The sequence below is a fragment of the Siphateles boraxobius genome, unplaced genomic scaffold (assembly GCF_051911475.1).
Source record: "Siphateles boraxobius isolate OS27281-9 unplaced genomic scaffold, OSU_SipBor_1 6, whole genome shotgun sequence".
Classification (NCBI taxonomy): Eukaryota; Metazoa; Chordata; class Actinopteri; order Cypriniformes; family Leuciscidae; genus Siphateles; species Siphateles boraxobius.
In genome coordinates, this window is record NW_027509186.1 from 6,979,312 (window position 1) to 6,997,500 (window position 18,189).

At 38.3% G+C, this 18,189-nt stretch overlaps 8 non-coding genes across 8 annotated transcripts; all 8 read left to right on the forward strand.

The window, feature by feature from the left end:
• Positions 1–1,463: 1,463 nt before the first annotated feature.
• Positions 1,464–1,582, forward strand: LOC143716811 (5S ribosomal RNA). The gene has a single exon (XR_013196264.1). It is a non-coding gene; the product is annotated as a 5S ribosomal RNA (ribosomal RNA).
• A 2,965-nt stretch (positions 1,583–4,547) lies between these two features.
• On the forward strand, positions 4,548–4,666 carry LOC143716686 (5S ribosomal RNA). The gene has a single exon (XR_013196149.1). It is a non-coding gene; the product is annotated as a 5S ribosomal RNA (ribosomal RNA).
• Positions 4,667–4,947: 281 nt separating this feature from the next.
• LOC143716751 (5S ribosomal RNA) lies at positions 4,948–5,066 on the forward strand. Its single transcript, XR_013196212.1, has one exon. It is a non-coding gene; the product is annotated as a 5S ribosomal RNA (ribosomal RNA).
• Positions 5,067–5,548: 482 nt separating this feature from the next.
• Positions 5,549–5,667, forward strand: LOC143716629 (5S ribosomal RNA). The gene has a single exon (XR_013196093.1). It is a non-coding gene; the product is annotated as a 5S ribosomal RNA (ribosomal RNA).
• Positions 5,668–6,357: 690 nt separating this feature from the next.
• On the forward strand, positions 6,358–6,476 carry LOC143716735 (5S ribosomal RNA). Its single transcript, XR_013196197.1, has one exon. It is a non-coding gene; the product is annotated as a 5S ribosomal RNA (ribosomal RNA).
• A 693-nt stretch (positions 6,477–7,169) lies between these two features.
• On the forward strand, positions 7,170–7,288 carry LOC143716687 (5S ribosomal RNA). Its single transcript, XR_013196150.1, has one exon. It is a non-coding gene; the product is annotated as a 5S ribosomal RNA (ribosomal RNA).
• A 282-nt stretch (positions 7,289–7,570) lies between these two features.
• On the forward strand, positions 7,571–7,689 carry LOC143716753 (5S ribosomal RNA). The gene has a single exon (XR_013196214.1). It is a non-coding gene; the product is annotated as a 5S ribosomal RNA (ribosomal RNA).
• Positions 7,690–8,171: 482 nt separating this feature from the next.
• Positions 8,172–8,290, forward strand: LOC143716630 (5S ribosomal RNA). The gene has a single exon (XR_013196094.1). It is a non-coding gene; the product is annotated as a 5S ribosomal RNA (ribosomal RNA).
• The last annotated feature ends 9,899 nt before the right edge of the window (positions 8,291–18,189 follow it).

Consider the following 18,189-nt stretch of genomic DNA (forward strand, 5'->3'; position numbering starts at 1 on the left):
GGGTGGGATGATGAAATTGAGAAAGCAAAAGTGGATGGTGAATGTGAAAACATTAAAAAAAGCCTGCCTGAAAAGTGGGTAGAAGGGATTGAAAGAGAAACTGCCAAAGTGGGATATTGGGGAATGCCTGAAATGTATATTGTGGAAAATGAGGAAAAAAAGTTTTTGCGGGAAATAAATGTGAAAACGATATACAAAATAATGGTGAAAAAGGAAATCAAAATGCCTGCATCAGAGGCGGTATGGCCTAGAGTTTTTCCTGGCTTGAAAGAAAAGACAATATGGAGAAACTTAAATGTAAAATATAACGGATTGGACTGTGAGAACTTGGACTTCAAACTGAGACACAATAGAATATACACAAAGGTGGTTATTCATCAAATAAACAAAAATGTGAGTAGAGAGTGTGACATGTGCGAGACAGAGCCAGAAACTCTGATGCATATTTTCTTTGAGTGCAAGGAGCTTGAGGAGTTCCATGCAAAAATGAAAAAACTGATAAAAGATGGAATGGGAAAAGAGGTAGAAGGGGATGAGTGGAAAAAACTGTTTTTATTTGGTGAAAATACAAATTATAAGGATAAGAAGGTGAATTTATGGAATTTAATTTTGAGTAATGCAAGGTATGCAATATGGCTGAGGAGGAATATGGCATACTTTGAAAGAAAGAAAGTGGATGTGATTGATGTTTTCAAGAGTGTTGTTAGAAAGAATGTGTTTACAATGTGGAAATATCTAAGCAATGATGAATTTGAAAGAGCATTTGTAGAAGAAAGTGGATTTATAAGTACAAAAGAAGGGTTAAGTTTAAAATTCTGAGAAGAAATGTGGCTAAGTGGGTTAATTAATTAAAAATTTATTTATTTATTTATTTATTTATTTATTTATTTATTTTATTATTTATTTATTTATTTTTTTTGTACCTTTGGTGGGTTTTTTTGGAGTGATGTAATATGGCTTAAATTCAAAGTATATGCTGTAAATGCTAAAAGGATCTAATATGATATAAGTTTGAGAATATTAGGTATGAAATATGAGTTATGTAAATATTAATTTTGTACTTTTTGATAATAAAAAAAAAAAAAAGTCACGCCCGATCTCGTCTGATCTCGGAAGCTAAGCAGGGTCGGGCCTGGTTAGTACTTGGATGGGAGACCGCCTGGGAATACCAGGTGCTGTAAGCTTTTTTGATTTAAAAAAAAAAAAAAAAGAGTCCCTGAGCTTCTTCAGAAAGCCTTTAAAAGTCTCTGAGATTCTTCAGAGAGCATGAAAGAGTTTGAGTTTTTTTCAAAAGTTCTTCTTACTTTAAAAAAAAGACTCACTGAGCTTCTTCAGAAAGCCTTTAAAAGTCTCTGAGATTCTTCAGAGAGCATGAAAGAGTTTGAGTTTTTTCAAAAGTTCTTCTTAGTTTTCTTCATTAATGGTCTAACCTTTTAAATAGCCCAATTTTGGCAGCAGTTTTCGCTTACGGCCATACCACCTTGGTCACGCCCGATCTCATCTGATCTCGGAAGCTAAGCAGGGTCGGGCCTGGTTAGTACTTGGATGGGAGACCGCCTGGGAATACCAGGTGCTGTAAGCTTTTTTGATTTAAAAAAAAAAAAGAGTCCCTGAGCTTCTTCAGAAAGCCTTTAAAAGTCTCTGAGATTCTTCAGAGAGCATGAAAGAGTTTGAGTTTTTTCAAAAGTTCTTCTTACTTTAAAAAAAAGACTCACTGAGCTTCTTCAGAAAGCCTTTAAAAGTCTCTGAGATTCTTCAGAGAGGTTGAAAGAGTTTGAGTTTTTTCAAAAGTTCTTCTTAGTTTTCTTCATTAATGGTCTAACCTTTTAAATAGCCCAATTTTGGCAGCAGTTTTCGCTTACGGCCATACCACCTTGGGCACGCCCGATCTCGTTAGTGGTACGATCCAGGAAGTGTGCTGGCAGTTGGGAGAGAGAGGCTCTCCCATGTGCTCTCTCTTAGTTATTTTTTGTTTTGTTTATTTGAAGTTCTGTTTACTTGTATGTTATTTTTTTAATCCCCAAGCAGTTTATCTGCTTGGAGGAAATCTTTCTTTTGAATAATGGACAGATTAAATGGTAAAGACCCAGGAACGGCAGGAGGAACACAAACGACGATTGACCAAGATGCAATGGACAAAGGATTGAGAGAGTTTAACGGATTAAACAAGGAGGCTTTTGGGCAGAAAAGTGCTAAGAAGAGAATGGAATATCTGAAAGAGGCAACCGTGGTGATGGATATAATGAACAAAAAAGGAATAAAGGCAGAGGATATCATCAGAGAAGTGACAAGGAATATAGGCAATGGTAAACTACTGGCAGTGAGACCAAAGAATTCTTTGGAATATGAACTTACTTTGACGTGTGTGGATGACTGTGATGATCTGATGGACGGTGTGGAAATTAAAGGACAACTCTGTGTAGTAAGGAGGTTGGAGTTAAAGGAATGTGTGGTTTCTTTTATTCACCTGCCTGCTTATGTGGAGGATGAAACAATCGAGGACAAGTTAAAGCTGTGGGGAGTTACTCCCATAACACAAATAAAGAGGAGATTATACCCCGGAACGGACATCGCAGACGGCACGAGGTATGTCAAAATAAGATTTCCAAAGGAGGTAACATCACTGCCATATAGTGCCAAATTTGAAACATCGGAGGGAGAAAGGTATTTCAGGGTAATACATGATGGACAGATTAAACTCTGCCGAATGTGTATGCAACCTGGGCATGTTTTTAAAGACTGTCCTAATTTTAAATGTTATGAATGTGCTGAGCAGGGCCATTTCGCAAAAGATTGTAAAGCGGAAAAGTGCTTGGACTGTAACAAAGTTTATATGAAATGTGACTGAAACAGAAAGTGAAGAAGATCAACGCTCTGAAGGGACTAAAAGAGGAAATGCGGGTCCTCATAGTCCTCAGAGTGAAGTGGAACAGAACATGAGGAAAGAACAGGATGGGTTGAATTCAAAAGACTTTAATAAGGAGTCTGGACAAAAAAATGAGATGGTGAAAGAAGCAGAGGATGGAAGTAAGGAGTCAGAAGAAATGTCATGGTGTAATGAAAACATAGTTGAAATGGAGGAAGAAGATGAGACTACCACAAGGGACAGAGACAATGGTAATAAAGACAATGTTAATATGAAAAAGAGGGGAAAGATAGGCGGGCATGTTTTAAAGTATAAAGCAATACCTAATCTGAAGCTTGTGTTGAGAAAACAAAAGTTAAGGAGAGAAATTTTAAGGAAAAAAAAAGGTGATTAAGTGGTATAGATGTTTAAATTGTTTGAATATGTACTAGATTTATTTGTTGGTTTGCAGATTATGTAGAAATGTAAATAATTTAATATGTACATGTATACAGTTGCTGAGGAAATTATTTGAGTCTCTGAAAATGGAAAAGGGCTTGTATCTGCTGCATGTTCTTTGTACTTTTAATTGAATGAAAAAAAATGAAAAAAATGATATGGGAATTTGAAAATAGGAAATATGACAATTGCTTTTTTGTTTGTTTAGTGAGGTTGTATATTTTTGGGAAAAATATATGTTTTTTCTGAAAGTAAAATTTAAAAATGAATGTTAAGGGAATGATAAAGGAAGACGTAAATGTAAAATGAAATTAGCTTGTATATAACGCTTTAGTTTGTAAAGATGTTAATTGCATGTTTTCTACATAGAAAATTAAATGTACAAAAAATGTACTTGTTTTAATGTAAAACTTCTGGTTTTAATAAAAAAAAATAAATAAATAAAAAAAAAAGTCACGCCCGATCTCGTCTGATCTCGGAAGCTAAGCAGGGTCGGGCCTGGTTAGTACTTGGATGGGAGACCGCCTGGGAATACCAGGTGCTGTAAGCTTTTTTGATTTAAAAAAAAAAAAAAAAGAGTCCCTGAGCTTCTTCAGAAAGCCTTTAAAAGTCTCTGAGATTCTTCAGAGAGCATGAAAGAGTTTGAGTTTTTTCAAAAGTTCTTCTTACTTTAAAAAAAAGACTCACTGAGCTTCTTCAGAAAGCCTTTAAAAGTCTCTGAGATTCTTCAGAGAGCATGAAAGAGTTTGAGTTTTTTCAAAAGTTCTTCTTAGTTTAAAAAAAAGACTCACTGAGCTTCTTCAGAAAGCCTTTAAAAGTCTCTGAGATTCTTCAGAGAGCATGAAAGAGTGTGAGTTTTTTCAAAAGTTCTTCTTAGTTTAAAAAAAGAGTCCCTGAGCTTCTTCAGAAAGCCTTTAAAAGTCTCTGAGATTCTTCAGAGAGCATGAAAGAGTTTGAGTTTTTTCAAAAGTTCTTCTTAGTTTAAAAAAAAGACTCACTGAGCTTCTTCAGAAAGCCTTTAAAAGTCTCTGAGATTCTTCAGAGAGCATGAAAGAGTTTGAGTTTTTTCAAAAGTTCTTCTTAGTTTAAAAAAAAGACTCACTGAGCTTCTTCAGAAAGCCTTTAAAAGTCTCTGAGATTCTTCAGAGAGCATGAAAGAGTTTGAGTTTTTTCAAAAGTTCTTCTTAGTTTTCTTCATTAATGGTCTAACCTTTTAAATAGCCCAATTTTGGCAGCAGTTTTCGCTTACGACCATACCACCTTGGTCACGCCCGATCTCGTCTGATCTCGGAAGCTAAGCAGGGTCGGGCCTGGTTAGTACTTGGATGGGAGACCGCCTGGGAATACCAGGTGCTGTAAGCTTTTTTGATTTAAAAAAAAAAAAAAAAAAAGAGTCCCTGAGCTTCTTCAGAAAGCCTTTAAAAGTCTCTGAGATTCTTCAGAGAGCATGAAAGAGTTTGAGTTTTTTCAAAAGTTCTTCTTACTTTAAAAAAAAGACTCACTGAGCTTCTTCAGAAAGCCTTTAAAAGTCTCTGAGATTCTTCAGAGAGCATGAAAGAGTTTGAGTTTTTTCAAAAGTTCTTCTTAGTTTTCTTCATTAATGGTCTAACCTTTTAAATAGCCCAATTTTGGCAGCAGTTTTCGGTTACGACCATACCACCTTGGTCACGCCCGATCTCGTCTGATCTCGGAAGCTAAGCAGGGTCGGGCCTGGTTAGTACTTGGATGGGAGACCGCCTGGGAATACCAGGTGCTGTAAGCTTTTTTGATTTAAAAAAAAAAAAAGAGTCCCTGAGCTTCTTCAGAAAGCCTTTAAAAGTCTCTGAGATTCTTCAGAGAGCATGAAAGAGTTTGAGTTTTTTCAAAAGTTCTTCTTACTTTAAAAAAAAGACTCACTGAGCTTCTTCAGAAAGCCTTTAAAAGTCTCTGAGATTCTTCAGAGAGCATGAAAGAGTTTGAGTTTTTTCAAAAGTTCTTCTTAGTTTAAAAAAAGAGTCCCTGAGCTTCTTCAGAAAGCCTTTAAAAGTCTCTGAGATTCTTCAGAGAGCATGAAAGAGTTTGAGTTTTTTCAAAAGTTCTTTTTAGTTTAAAAAAAAGACTCACTGAGCTTCTTCAGAAAGCCTTTAAAAGTCTCTGAGATTCTTCAGAGAGGTTGAAAGAGTTTGAGTTTTTTCAAAAGTTCTTCTTAGTTTTCTTCATTAATGGTCTAACCTTTTAAATAGCCCAATTTTGGCAGCAGTTTTCGCTTACGGCCATACCACCTTGGTCACGCCCGATCTCGTCTGATCTCGGAAGCTAAGCAGGGTCGGGCCTGGTTAGTACTTGGATGGGAGACCGCCTGGGAATACCAGGTGCTGTAAGCTTTTTTGATTTAAAAAAAAAAAAGAGTCCCTGAGCTTCTTCAGAAAGCCTTTAAAAGTCTCTGAGATTCTTCAGAGAGCATGAAAGAGTTTGAGTTTTTTCAAAAGTTCTTCTTACTTTAAAAAAAAGACTCACTGAGCTTCTTCAGAAAGCCTTTAAAAGTCTCTGAGATTCTTCAGAGAGCATGAAAGAGTTTGAGTTTTTTCAAAAGTTCTTCTTAGTTTAAAAAAAGAGTCCCTGAGCTTCTTCAGAAAGCCTTTAAAAGTCTCTGAGATTCTTCAGAGAGCATGAAAGAGTTTGAGTTTTTTCAAAAGTTCTTCTTAGTTTAAAAAAAAGACTCACTGAGCTTCTTCAGAAAGCCTTTAAAAGTCTCTGAGATTCTTCAGAGAGCATGAAAGAGTTTGAGTTTTTTCAAAAGTTCTTCTTACTTTAAAAAAAAAGACTCACTGAGCTTCTTCAGAAAGCCTTTAAAAGTCTCTGAGATTCTTCAGAGAGCATGAAAGAGTTTGAGTTTTTTCAAAAGTTCTTCTTAGTTTAAAAAAAAGACTCACTGAGCTTCTTCAGAAAGCCTTTAAAAGTCTCTGAGATTCTACAGAGAGTATGAAAGAGTTTGAGTTTTTTCAAAAGTTCTTCTTAGTTTTCTTCATTAATGGTCTAACCTTTTAAATAGCCCAATTTTGGCAGCAGTTTTCGCTTAAGGCCATACCACCTTGGTCACGCCCGATCTCGTCTGATCTCGGAAGCTAAGCAGGGTCGGGCCTGGTTAGTACTTGGATGGGAGACCGCCTGGGAATACCAGGTGCTGTAAGCTTTTTTGATTTAAAAAAAAAAAAAAAAGAGTCCCTGAGCTTCTTCAGAAAGCCTTTAAAAGTCTCTGAGATTCTTCAGAGAGCATGAAAGAGTTTGAGTTTTTTCAAAAGTTCTTCTTACTTTAAAAAAAAGACTCACTGAGCTTCTTCAGAAAGCCTTTAAAAGTCTCTGAGATTCTTCAGAGAGCATGAAAGAGTTTGAGTTTTTTCAAAAGTTCTTCTTACTTTAAAAAAAAGACTCACTGAGCTTCTTCAGAAAGCCTTTAAAAGTCTCTGAGATTCTTCAGAGAGCATGAAAGAGTGTGAGTTTTTTCAAAAGTTCTTCTTAGTTTAAAAAAAGAGTCCCTGAGCTTCTTCAGAAAGCCTTTAAAAGTCTCTGAGATTCTTCAGAGAGCATGAAAGAGTTTGAGTTTTTTCAAAAGTTCTTCTTAGTTTAAAAAAAAGACTCACTGAGCTTCTTCAGAAAGCCTTTAAAAGTCTCTGAGATTCTTCAGAGAGCATGAAAGAGTTTGAGTTTTTTCAAAAGTTCTTCTTAGTTTAAAAAAAAGACTCACTGAGCTTCTTCAGAAAGCCTTTAAAAGTCTCTGAGATTCTTCAGAGAGCATGAAAGAGTTTGAGTTTTTTCAAAAGTTCTTCTTAGTTTTCTTCATTAATGGTCTAACCTTTTAAATAGCCCAATTTTGGCAGCAGTTTTCGCTTACGACCATACCACCTTGGTCACGCCCGATCTCGTCTGATCTCGGAAGCTAAGCAGGGTCGGGCCTGGTTAGTACTTGGATGGGAGACCGCCTGGGAATACCAGGTGCTGTAAGCTTTTTTGATTTAAAAAAAAAAAAAAAAAAAAGAGTCCCTGAGCTTCTTCAGAAAGCCTTTAAAAGTCTCTGAGATTCTTCAGAGAGCATGAAAGAGTTTGAGTTTTTTCAAAAGTTCTTCTTACTTTAAAAAAAAGACTCACTGAGCTTCTTCAGAAAGCCTTTAAAAGTCTCTGAGATTCTTCAGAGAGCATGAAAGAGTTTGAGTTTTTTCAAAAGTTCTTCTTAGTTTTCTTCATTAATGGTCTAACCTTTTAAATAGCCCAATTTTGGCAGCAGTTTTCGGTTACGACCATACCACCTTGGTCACGCCCGATCTCGTCTGATCTCGGAAGCTAAGCAGGGTCGGGCCTGGTTAGTACTTGGATGGGAGACCGCCTGGGAATACCAGGTGCTGTAAGCTTTTTTGATTTAAAAAAAAAAAAAGAGTCCCTGAGCTTCTTCAGAAAGCCTTTAAAAGTCTCTGAGATTCTTCAGAGAGCATGAAAGAGTTTGAGTTTTTTCAAAAGTTCTTCTTACTTTAAAAAAAAGACTCACTGAGCTTCTTCAGAAAGCCTTTAAAAGTCTCTGAGATTCTTCAGAGAGCATGAAAGAGTTTGAGTTTTTTCAAAAGTTCTTCTTAGTTTAAAAAAAGAGTCCCTGAGCTTCTTCAGAAAGCCTTTAAAAGTCTCTGAGATTCTTCAGAGAGCATGAAAGAGTTTGAGTTTTTTCAAAAGTTCTTTTTAGTTTAAAAAAAAGACTCACTGAGCTTCTTCAGAAAGCCTTTAAAAGTCTCTGAGATTCTTCAGAGAGGTTGAAAGAGTTTGAGTTTTTTCAAAAGTTCTTCTTAGTTTTCTTCATTAATGGTCTAACCTTTTAAATAGCCCAATTTTGGCAGCAGTTTTCGCTTACGGCCATACCACCTTGGTCACGCCCGATCTCGTCTGATCTCGGAAGCTAAGCAGGGTCGGGCCTGGTTAGTACTTGGATGGGAGACCGCCTGGGAATACCAGGTGCTGTAAGCTTTTTTGATTTAAAAAAAAAAAAGAGTCCCTGAGCTTCTTCAGAAAGCCTTTAAAAGTCTCTGAGATTCTTCAGAGAGCATGAAAGAGTTTGAGTTTTTTCAAAAGTTCTTCTTACTTTAAAAAAAAGACTCACTGAGCTTCTTCAGAAAGCCTTTAAAAGTCTCTGAGATTCTTCAGAGAGCATGAAAGAGTTTGAGTTTTTTCAAAAGTTCTTCTTAGTTTAAAAAAAGAGTCCCTGAGCTTCTTCAGAAAGCCTTTAAAAGTCTCTGAGATTCTTCAGAGAGCATGAAAGAGTTTGAGTTTTTTCAAAAGTTCTTCTTAGTTTAAAAAAAAGACTCACTGAGCTTCTTCAGAAAGCCTTTAAAAGTCTCTGAGATTCTTCAGAGAGCATGAAAGAGTTTGAGTTTTTTCAAAAGTTCTTCTTACTTTAAAAAAAAAGACTCACTGAGCTTCTTCAGAAAGCCTTTAAAAGTCTCTGAGATTCTTCAGAGAGCATGAAAGAGTTTGAGTTTTTTCAAAAGTTCTTCTTAGTTTTCTTCATTAATGGTTTAACCTTTTAAATTGCCCAATTTTGGCAGCAGTTTTCGCTTACGGCCATACCACCTTGGTCACGCCCGATCTGTGATAGTGGTACAGTCCAGGAAGTGAGTTGGCAGTTTGAAGTTTGCAGTAGGTGAGACAGGCTCACCATTTTTTCGTTTTTTTATTTTGTTCGCTTTTTCCTTATATATATATATATATATTTATTTTTATTTTTTTATTTTGTTTGAGTTTTCCTCCCAGCAGCTTTTGCTGTTTGGGGGGTGTTTAAGCGTGTTTTTGTTTAAAATGGATGGATCAACGGCATCGACCACAGCAATGGCAGGAGGAACATCAACTGGTAATGAAACTGGACTGGAACAAAGACGACGAGATGGACATGGAAAGGATAAAGAAGCAAGGAAAGAAAACATGAAAAGAGTTTATGCAAAAGAAGCAACAGTTACAGTGGATTTAATGGATGTGAGAGGTGCAAGGGTGGAGGATATTATTAAAGCAGTGACAGAGAAAATAGGAGATGGGAAAATCTTGGCGGTTCGACCTAAACAAATGAATAACTACGAGGTGACGTTGGAGAAAGAAGAAGACACGGAAGAGCTGATGGATGGACTAATCATCAAAGGGAAAAAATGTGAGGTACAAAAACTACAAAATAGAGACTATGTGGTTTCATTTATGCACTTGCCAGCTTATATGGACGATGAGGACATTTTTTAAAAGCTGGAGGGATGGGGGGTTTTCCCTGTCTCTAAGATGAGAAGGAGAGTCTATCCGGGCACAAGTATCGAGGATGGAACGAGGTTTGTAAAAACCAGGTTCCCCAGAGAAGTGATCTCACTCCCAAGCACTAAGCTTGAGACGGAAGAAGGACCGCAATACTTTCGGGTGATGCATAGTCATCAGGTGAGGACCTGCCGGCTGTGCATGAGCCCGGACCACATTGTGAAGGACTGTCCGGACTACAAGTGTTACAAGTGCTGTGAGATGGGGCATTTTGCGAGGGACTGCAAAGCAGTGAAGTGCCTGGATTGCAAGGAAGTGCTCAACAAATGTGAATGTGGGATGAGAAACAAGGAGGACGAGGAAGAAGAAGGAGTAAGCGGGCAGGTGCATGAGGGAGACAACGAAAAGGAACAGGAGGAAGCCACAACGATGACACAAGCTGAAACAGCAGAAAAGGACGAAGGAGAACCCAGAGAAGAATGGAACTCACAAGAAGAACAAGACCAACAACAGGATCAAGTAGAAATGCAAATAGACATGCCTGGAGTTTGTGGAATTTCTATGGATAGAAGGGAACAGTCAAAAATTGTAAATGATCAAACAACTTCTGAGAATGACAGAGAAAAGGAAAAAGAGGACCAAACAGAGATGCAAATGAAAAGAAGGAGATCAATTAAGGTAAAACCATATTTGGGGGCTGCAAGGAAAAAAATTGTTAATGAGGACACATTGAGAAATGTGAATAGGTATGAATTGCTAAAGGACTTTGGGGAGATAGAATGATAAATGAACAGCTACATGTATGTTTTTCTTTGCTTCATGGTTCTGAGGATTGTGACTTTTAATGCGAGAGGTCTTTTAAATATCAACAAATTTGATAAAGTAAAAGAAATGTGTAAACAAGAGGATATAATTTTGCTACAGGAAACAAACTGGAGAGAGGGGTGTATAAATGAAATGAGAAACAATTGGAAAGGAGAATTTTGGTATAATAATGGAGATGCAAGATATGGCCGAGGGGTGTGTTACGTCTCCCCTCTTTGTCCAGGGGATAATAGGGAACGACGAACAAATAGTGAATAGACTTTGAGGATCTCCAGCTCTCCAGTCCCAGATTCACCAAATAATCAAACAAAGTTCACTTTGAAATGGCATGTCTGCCTTTTATCTCTGTACCCTTTGACAAAGCTAAACAAAAAAAATTAATAACATCAAGTAAACAAAACACATTACAAATAAATCCAAAACAAAAAGTGTTACCTCGGGAGGAGGGCCCAATTCAAAAGAAAACAAAAATAACCTCTACCTAAAAGGGGAATAACATTACCTTACCTATACAAAACAGAAAACAAAACAAAACAGATAACGTCCCTCACTCCCTAACTAACCATTAAACAAGAGAAAAGTTCTGGGTATCCTCCACCCTACATTACCCACAAACTCTTAACTAATCATAACTGAAAAATAATTTCAAGAGTCACGTTAGGACACACATTGTGACCACACACATCAAAGAGCGCGACCAGCGCTCACTTGTCTGGGCTTGGAGAGCGGAACAACCTCAAACGCCGCGATGTCTCTCCCTTTCCTCAGCACTCTCTCTGCTGCTTTATTAGACTCCTCAGGACACGCACCAATCAGTGCGCGGACAACACTCACAGTTTAACGAGCACAGGTGGTAGCCCTTAATCCTATCAAAGGCACAAGAAAAGAGAAAGAGAATACACATGCACATAACACTCCTAGTATGTTACAGACACACAATGAATACGTCCTTGGACGTAACACCCCCACCAATAAATTTTTCCTATATTCCCTCAATTATAGGAAAAACAAAAACAACCTTTCTTATGGTTCAGGACACTATACCCTGGACAGCGCATCCGCTACGACATTTTCAGTGCCTTTCAGATGTTTAATATCTAGGTTATATTCCTGTACAATTAATGCCCATCGCATCAAACGCTGGTTGGCATTACACATACGGGAAAGAAACGTCAGAGGGTTATGGTCGGTGAATACAATAATGGGCACACTACTACCTCCCAAATAAACCTCAAAGTGTTGGAGTGCCAGCACTAAAGCAAGAGCTTCCTTTTCAATTGTGCTGTAGTTACTTTGGCACCTCGAAAACTTTTTGGAAAAATAGCACACAGGATGATCAATTTCCATATGGTCCTCTTGTAATAATACTGCTCCTGCCCCAGATGAACTCGCATCTACGTGCAGCTTAAAAGGGCGATGGAAATCCGGAGCCTTTAGAACAGGGGCGTAACACATAAGATCTTTAGCAGATAAAAAAGCATGCTCGCACTCATTAGACCATACAAATTTCCTTTTATCACTAAGTAGATCCGTAAGTGGGGTCACAACGCTGGAGAAATTTTTGCAGAAATTTCTATAATACCCACACATTCCAAGAAACCGTCTTAGCTCACGTTTATTAGATGGAGATGGATAGGCTATTATCGCAGAAACCTTCGCTTCTACAGGTCTCACACTTCCTTGACCCACCTTCTTTCCCAAGTAGGTCACCTCTGCTTTCGCAAATTCATACTTTGCGAGATTTACAGTCAGAGAAGAGTCTGACAATCGAGTAAACAATAACTCAAGATTAGTCATATGTTCGGTCCAACTGTCTGAATACAGTACCACATCATCTATATATGCATCACACTTCGGTACATTAGATAAAACCCTCTGCATAAGCCTTTGAAATGTCGCAGGAGCATTTCGCATCCCGAACGCAAGGACAATGTATTGAAGAAAGTTGTCGGGTGTAGCAAAAGCGGAAATTTCTGAAGCCCGTGGCGTAAGAGGCACCTGCCAGTAACCTTTCAACAGATCCAACTTAGTTACATATCTTGCTGCTCCCACCCGATCGATACAATCTTCAATGCGAGGCAGTGGAAATGAATCAGGTTTTGAAAGGTTATTAACTTTTCTATAGTCCGTACAAAAGCGATATGTGGAGTCTGGTTTGGGTACTAGCAAGCATGGGGAGCTCCATGGACTCTGACTTGGTACGGCTAACCCATGTTTTAACAGATATTCTACCTCGCCCTTCATAATTTCACGTTTTTTTGGATTCACCCTATACGGATGCTGTTTCACCGGGGTTGCACTTCCCACTTCAATGTCATGACATAATACAGATGTTCTGCTAGGCACGTCTGAAAAAAGTGAGGGAAAAGACTGGATCAAATTACACACATCCTCATACTGTTTTTCAGATAAATGCACCAGGTAACCTCCTAAATCACCCAAAATGTTAGAATTCTTCAGATGAGGAGTAGAAGTTGGAGCAACACCATCATCTTCTACAGCACAAGAGGCAATTATGGTGACCGCGGAAGAAACCAATGGAACGTCTACAGACAGAGCATTTTTCGGTTCCCTCTCCACATACGCCTTAAGCATATTCACATGGCAAACTCTAGTTTTTCGTCGACGATCAGGAGTTTGAATAACGTAATCAGTTTCACTGAGCTTTTTCTCTATGACATATGGTCCTGAAAACTTTGCTTGCAAAGCATCACCAGGCACTGGCAAAAGCACAAGAACAGAGTCACCAACCTGCAAATTCCTCCTGACACTCTTTTTATCAAACTGCTGCTTCATTTTCGACTGTGTGACAGATAGATGAGCCTTAGCTACATCACACGCCTTATGAAGTCTCTCTCTGAATGAACTCACATAATCCAAGAGAGAGACCGAAGAAGGATTTTTCATCAACAAATGTTCATACAGCAATTTTAACGGACCCCTCACGGTGTGTCCGAACACTAGTTCGGCGGGACTAAATCCCAAGGACTCCTGAACTGCTTCTCTAGCAGCGAATAACATAAAAAGGCAACCCCTCCACCCAGTCTTTTCCCGTCTGCAAACAATATGCGCGGATCATAGTTTTTAGGGTTTGATGGAACCTTTCTAAGGCCCCTTGTGACTCGGGGTGATAAGGACTAGATACTCTGTGCTCAATTCCCAATTCCTTCAAAATTTGTGTGAATATTTTAGAAGTGAAATTTGTTCCTTGATCGCTCTGTATTACTCGCGGTAGACCAAACATGGTAAAAAACTTAACCAAGTCCTTTACCACCGTCTGTGCTTTCAACGAACGCAAGGGAATGGCTTCAGGGAATCTAGTGGCTGCACACATGATCGTTAGCACATACTGGTGTCCCGATTTGGACTTTGGCAGCGGACCCACACAATCAACAATAAGTCGTTCAAATGGTTCTTCTATTACCGGTATGGGATACAGAGGGGCAACGGGTACCTTCTGATTAGGCTTTCCAATACGTTGACACACATCACAAGAGCGACAAAAGTTAACAACAGAGGATCGAAGACCAGGCCAAAAGAAATATTTAGAAATGCGGCGAACAGTTTTTGTCACTCCTAAATGACCTGCCATGAGATTTTCATGTGCCAATTTTAAAACTGGAACACGATAGCTAGCAGGCAAAACAATCTGAAACGTCTCCTGCACACCTTTTTCATCATAAAGCGGTTTCCATTTACGCATTAACAAATCATTCTCCCAAAAATAACCTATTTTAGCATCCGCTCTGTCTTCCACGTTGACCGTTGCTTTAACACATTCTGCTAAGGAAACATCTGATTTTTGCTCAGCTGACAATTTCTCCTTTCCAACATTAAAGGGAGCTTCAAGAATTAATGAAGTATCTGTCACTTTGCTTACCTCACATAACTCTGACTCTTCCGTCTTGGATTCTGTTTTTAAAAACAAATCAGAGAGATTAACAACATCTCGAAACCTTTGAACTTGAGCCCTTGTCACAGCACATGCCGGAAAAACAGAAGGGAACTGAACACCTAGGTCAGGCTGCTCCTTAACCATGGGTTTATGCATCACGACTGGACTAGAAAAAACTTTGCCCCCTGCAAGGTCATTTCCCAGAATAATATGTACTCCAGCAACAGGCAATTGTTTGCGAACACCTAACTTAACAATGCCAGAGACAAGATCCGATTTTAAGTCCACTTCATGTAAAGGCACCTGTACACAGCCCATTTCTATACCTCGTACTAACACATCAGTACCGGTATACGATTTTTCCGAGAAAGGCAAAACACTCTCTAATATAAAAGACTGAAAAGAACCCGTATCTCGCAAGATCGACACCTGCGTAAACTGGGAATCAGAGATTGACACCTGACCATCTAAAATAAATGGTTCATAACCAGACACTTCGACCTCTCGCACCCCTGGCAGCGTCTGCGTGAGCGCAACACCTTTTGTTTTCACATTCTTCTTATTCCACTCCCTACACTCAGAAATTAAATGTCCAGGATCCAGGCAGTAAAAACAAGCCCGCTTGTCTCCTTGACGCGCCGAATTTCGACCAGTCATTTTTGGACGAGCATCGTTTTTCCACGAACGAGAAAAACTATGAGAAGGGACATCTTCTCTCACAAATTTATCAGCGGATGAAGAAAAACTAGAAGTTGGTAACTCTTGCATAAAAAACTTACGATGCGTAAGCACAAATTCATCCGCGGATACAGCGGCTTCGGCCAGCGTGGTTATCTTCTGCTCATTTAAATGCTGCACGACTTTTTCTGGAATACTCTTTTTAAAATCCTCTAGTAAAACTAATTCACAAAGTTGTTCAAAAGTGTCAGTTTTACTAGACAGGCACCATTTTTCAAACAACGTTCTCTTCTCTCTTCCAAACTCAACATATGTTTGCCTGGATGTCTTCGTATGAGATCGAAACCTCTGGCGATACGCTTCGGGAACTAACTCGTATACGCGGAGCACTGTAGACTTTACCACATCATAATCAAGCGAATCATCTAGGCTTAACGCTGAGATAACTTCTTGTGCTTTACCCACGAGACTACATTGAAGTAACAAAGCCCACATGTCTTTTGGCCAGTTAAGCTTACCAGCTATTCGCTCAAAAGCTACAAAATAAGCATCTACTTCGGCTTCTCTGAAAGGAGGCACGAGTTTAACATTTCTGCTGATGTCAAACGGAGAAACATTAGACGCCGCAACAGATCTATCTGGCGACATTTGGGACGCCATAGAGGGTGTTCATGAACGAGGTACAGGCACCGGGTTTTTTGACGCTTCTAGATCTCTTTTACGGAGTTGAATATCACGCTCCTTCTCCGCCTCTATAACACGCAGCCTAATAATTTGAGACTCACATTCTTGTTTTTTTATTTCTAACTCTAATTCTCTTAGTCTAATCTGCAACCTGGGATCATATCGCACTTGCTCAGTATCTGACAAAGCCATAGGTGTAACATTGTGATATTTCTCCCTATCCGAACCCTCTGCCAAAATACCATCCTCTACTAGCTTGTCATATAATTCTTCTTTTATAACCTGCTTAGTAGTCTCTCTCGTCACTCGAATATTAAAAAAATCTGCGATCAATAATAAATCTTTCTTTCTGCATCGCTCAAAAACTTCTGTGGTAGGAGAAAGAGTGAAAGCTGTCAAATCGAATTCCATTTCTCCTACCACAAGAGGTCTCTTTCCCCTCCCCTACTACGAAGACATATCAGACAAGAAAAAGAGAGAAGAGAGTAAACTCACCACGTTGTTTCCTTCACTAGAAGGGCTTTCAACTACACCGTACGGACGAGCCCCCAATTGTTACGTCTCCCCTCTTTGTCCAGGGGATAATAGGGAACGACGAACAAATAGTGAAGAGACTTTGAGGATCTCCAGCTCTCCAGTCCCAGATTCACCAAATAATCAAACAAAGTTCACTTTGAAATGGCATGTCTGCCTTTTATTTCTGTACCCTTTGACAAAGCTAAACAAAAAATATTAATAACATCAAGTAAACAAAACACATTACAAATAAATCCAAAACAAAAAGTGTTACCTCGGGAGGAGGGCCCAATTCAAAAGAAAACAAAAATAACCTCTACCTAAAAGGGGAATAACATTACCTTACCTATACAAAACAGAAAACAAAACAAAACAGATAACTTCCCTCACTCCCTAACTAACCATTAAACAAGAGAAAAGTTCTGGGTATCCTCCACCCTACATTACCCACAAACTCTTAACTAATCATAACTGAAAAATAATTTCAAGAGTCACGTTAGGACACACATTGTGACCACACACATCAAAGAGCGCGACCAGCGCTCACTTGTCTGGGCTTGGAGAGCGGAACAACCTCAAACGCCGCGATGTCTCTCCCTTTCCTCAGCACTCTCTCTGCTGCTTTATTAGACTCCTCACGACACGCACCAATCAGTGCGCGGACAACACTCACAGTTTAACGAGCACAGGTGGTAGCCCTTAATCCTATCAAAGGCACAAGAAAAGAGAAAGAGAATACACATGCACATAACACTCCTAGTATGTTACAGACACACAATGAATACGTCCTTGGACGTAACAGGTGGCAATTCTAATAAGAGAAAATAGTGGAATAAATGGTAAAGAAATATATAAAGACAAAGTGGGAAAATGTATGGTAGTGGAAATTACTTATGAAGAGAAGGGAATTTTATTGGTTAATATACATGCACCAAATGAAGAAAAGGAAAAAAGAGAATATTTTAACATTGTCAAGAGTGTTTTAAGGAATTATAAAGATATAATTATGATGGGGGATTTTAACACTGTTTTTAGCAAAAAAGATATGGCAGATGGTATGGTTTTTAAAAGGGACACGGGAAGGAAAGAGTTAAAGTCATTAATGGAGGAGAACAAAATGATTGATGTGTGGAGGGAAAGACATGAAAAGAAAAGGGAATTTTCTAGAAGACAAATTGTAGGGAATTTTTTGTGTCAAACAAGGATAGATATGGTTTTATGTACAAGGAATATAGAAGGTTTTATAGATAAGTTAAGGTATGAAGAATCAAGTTTGAGTGACCACAAGGCTTTTTTTGTACAGTTGGATTGGGATACAGGAAAAAGAGGGCCGGGTGTATGGGTTTTAAATACAGACATTTTAAAAGATGAACATTATGTTTTAGCAATAAAAGAGATGATTGAAGAAGAAAAAGAAAATGCAATGTATGTAGAAGACAAAAGAATTTGGTGGGAGAATGTAAAATTTTTAGCGAAAAAATTCACTATAAAATATTGTACGTTAAAGCATAAATGTAAAAAGAATAAAGAAAAAAAGATAAGAGAAAGGTTGGAGAAGCAAATTGATGAAGAAGTGCAAGATGTACAAAAAATTAAAGAAATACAGGAAGAATTGAAAGAGATTGAAGAAAACAAATATAAAGGATCAATGTTGAGGAGTAAAGCAAAATATCTGGTTGAATGGGAAAAGTGTACAAAGTTTTTCTTTGATTTGGAAAGGAAAAAAGGAAGATCAGAAATGATAAAAGGAATAAAAAAGGGGAATGGTGAAATAACAGAAACAAGTGGGGAAATCTTACATGAAACAAAAGATTTTTTTGAAAAGCTTTTTAGTGCAGAAGATGTAAAGGAGGAAGAAAAAATGGAACTAATGGAATTAATAAAAACAAAAGTAGGTGAAGAAGAGAAGGAAGAGTGTGATAGAAGCATAAGTAAAGAAGAGATAGGAAGAGCTATAAATGAACTGAACAAAAGGAAAAGCCCAGGGATTGATGGTTTAGGAAGTGAGTTTTATATAACTTTTAAAGATATATTAACA